This window comes from Thalia democratica, chromosome 7 (assembly GCF_965202585.1).
Source record: "Thalia democratica chromosome 7, ktThaDemo2.hap1.1, whole genome shotgun sequence".
In the NCBI taxonomy this organism is placed as follows: domain Eukaryota; kingdom Metazoa; phylum Chordata; class Thaliacea; order Salpida; family Salpidae; genus Thalia; species Thalia democratica.
The window spans coordinates 46,809,501-46,812,798 of NC_139171.1; positions in this window are offsets into that span (position 1 = coordinate 46,809,501).

A 3,298-nucleotide genomic window follows, 5' to 3' on the forward strand; every position below is an offset into this window, starting at 1 on the left:
AGAACTTTTTAAATTAAGTTTAAAATTTTTTATTCTTTTAATTACTTAAATTAGAAACTGTTTTCAATATTTAAGTGAGAAATATTATAATTATACATCAACCAATTATCTTAAAAATCTAAAAATCTATCTTCATAATACCAATCAACAAAGATAAAACTAACAATCTTTTTAATAGAAGTATGTACAGGTGAGCACTGAGCAAAATGTTTTTCAATCATATTTATATTTGGACAAATTAAAATTAAAAGTTTTACTTGCAAACTAGCATTAATAAAAGCCTAATGAAAATATTTTCTCAAAAACAAGTTTAGCATACTGCTTTGTATAGATTTTTTTAATTACTGTCTCGGTTAAAAAAAGTATAAAAATGTATACAAAACTTTAACGCAAAAAATAAATTAAAAAAATTGTACAAAAATTTCTCGTTACCGATCCTCAGCTATTATGTTTAAAATTAATACCCAAAGTATGCAAAGTAGAAGCAAAGTAGTTTATACATGTGTTTACTTCTAGTATTATAGCAGTTAATGAATTTATAAAGACTATTAGATTGATAACTTGATTTAAATGTAGCTAAAAAAAGTTACAAATCCAAAATAATTAAATACAACTTTTTGTTTGTTCAATTTTTGTCAACCTAGAAAAATATATTACATTATTTTACTTTATAACTAAAAATATTTAAAGTTTTACTTTTATTTGTTACTTTTTCACCGTTTAATTTTAAAGTTCTACTAGTAAGCAGTGTTTTTTATGTTTTGCCATTGATTTAAAAATCAACTAATAATGAGTAGAAAAGGGTTGATTTAGTATGTTAGCTTTATTTTTAAAACTATTAATTAAAGTGTTAAGATAAGATGTACTATGTTAAAAATTAATAATACTTCAAAAATAAGAAAATATTGTTTCGTTATTAAGTACTGAAACAAGCACAGATATTATTTTAATAAGTAGGTATAAAAGTTTTAAAGTGTTAATAAACTGCTTTTTAGATTGTGTCTAAAAACGTTTAGTAATAGCTAAGTAATAAGTAAAGTTACACTTTTATTATGCAACTAATGGAGCGTTTAATTTGTAAATTAATAAGTTTTGAAATTTGAAAAAATATGTCAGTATTATTTTACATTAATACCCCGAAACATATGTTACATAAAAAAAAATAGCGCTTAAATTAGAAATTTAAGAATTTTACAAACGTCAGTAAAACTAAATTTACTTAATTAGGTTTCATTGATTTATATTGTACTAAAAATACTGTTACATTGTATTCTATTATTGAGGTATACACTAATAAATAGCATAATTTCTCATGCTTACTATTAGTTACTCAAGATATGTATTTTAAATAAGATTTTGTTTTTAATTTTGTATAGGTGAAAAATATTTATTTTAATGTTTATGAGTAGTAGTTTTCGAAGTTATACAAAATTTTTAAAAGTAAAAAATTAGTTAGTGATATTTTTTCTTACTTTGTGCAACTAACACTACTCTTTATGTAGTTGATTCATTTTCGGTGGCAAACAAAATTACGACCTTTTCAAGTATAATAAATTAGTAAACTTCACATAACAATGTTGCTTATCTATAATGTTATTCAAAAACTTATTCGTGCATGAAAATCTAAATAGTACTAAAATGTTGCATTTTCGAAAAATTCAAGCTTATAACTGTGTAATTGGGTAAAATTAGTATTAATTTTAAAACAAATTAAATTGAATTAATGTTATGAGTCAAAAAATTATAAATTGAATTAAGAACTGTCTCAAAAAAAAATATATCTAAATGGAACTAAAAACTATCTGAAATTGGAATTTAAACCAAGTATCAACAAAACATTAACAAAGCTCATAATTATATAATTACTTGTCCTGGGCATATGACGTTAAACTGTTCTTGTGTGTGACTCGATAACCGAAAGGTTATTTGTACACCAGGTCCTCAGACCAAACCTTTTGAGCGTATTTTTTTTATCGTTCAATAAACAATACTAAAAAAGTCAAAACCTATTTAGTGTTACAGTTAAAATTTTAATGAAATTATAAACTATCTAAAATTTTTATGAATACTTATCTAAACTGAATTATAAACTATCTAAAAATTTGAAATTAAACCAAGTATCAACAAAACACAATAAAAAGTCAAAACCAGTATGTACAAATATGTATTGTATACTTATTTAAGTCTTATTCTAATCTGTTTTTCAGTTTATTAGCAAAAATTTGTTTCTATGTCTGCATGAGTTTATTAATTCTGTTCTTTTATTGACGCAATTTGTATCGGATTCAAATTTTAATAAGGCTTCTTTTAAGCACAACTTAAATGTTATTGTTTCTGGTTTAGATTTTTTTCCTATTAGTATTTTCCAATTTAATTTGTGGTTCTTGTTTTCTTTTTTTAATTTTTGTGTTAGTTTTGAAAGTTCAGGTGCTTGTTTGTACTAGAAGTAGCTTTTTTCGTTTGTTTTGCTATTGATTGTGGTATTGTGTGTTGCTGTAAGTTTTTTTTAGCTAGTTGGCACTTAGTCCAATGTGTATTTTTGATAAATTATTTGTTTTTATTGTTGCCTTGTAAGTTGCTGTAAAAATGTTAGTGATTTTATAAAAAATCGTTTTATGGAAGTGGTAGGTGTCATAAATGCACTAAAGATCACTTTTCCACGAAGAAACTTTTAAACAAAGGGTCACTTTTCCACGGCGTCAGTTTAGCAGGGGTGTAAACTATTTTCTAATTTTTATAAACAATTTTTCATATCTCACTGATACCCTTAAGTTAAGTAAACTAAGGGCCTTAACTCTTACCCTTGATCGGCAAGGTGACCTATTATTATATTTTTTGTTTATTACCACTGTTACCCCTAAATCTAACCTTTGGTCGGTAACCTTAGTTTTATTTTGTTAGTTTTTATTTTATTTTTTGTTTTTTTATTTATTTAATTAGATTTTTCTTTATCTATTTTACCCCTTATCCTTGGTCGGTATGCGGTTTCTTATCCTAGTTTGGTGCTCCGTGCAAAATTGACACCTGTAAAAACTGTCACTAGTGCATTTATTAAAGTGATTCTTCATGCAAAGTGACATTTCATGCAAAAGTGACCTTCTACCCAAAGGGACTTCGTTTAAAAATGATTCTTCGTGCAAAAGTGTCTTTGGACAAACCTGACCCGTCTCGATAGTTGAGTTGAGAGTCTGCAATTGTACATTACAAAGGCGAGACAAAACAGTAAAAAGTTGTTTTATCTCAAGCAAAATTTGAAGGTAGAACACCATTTAAGTAAGTTTAAAGCACATGTGAATTG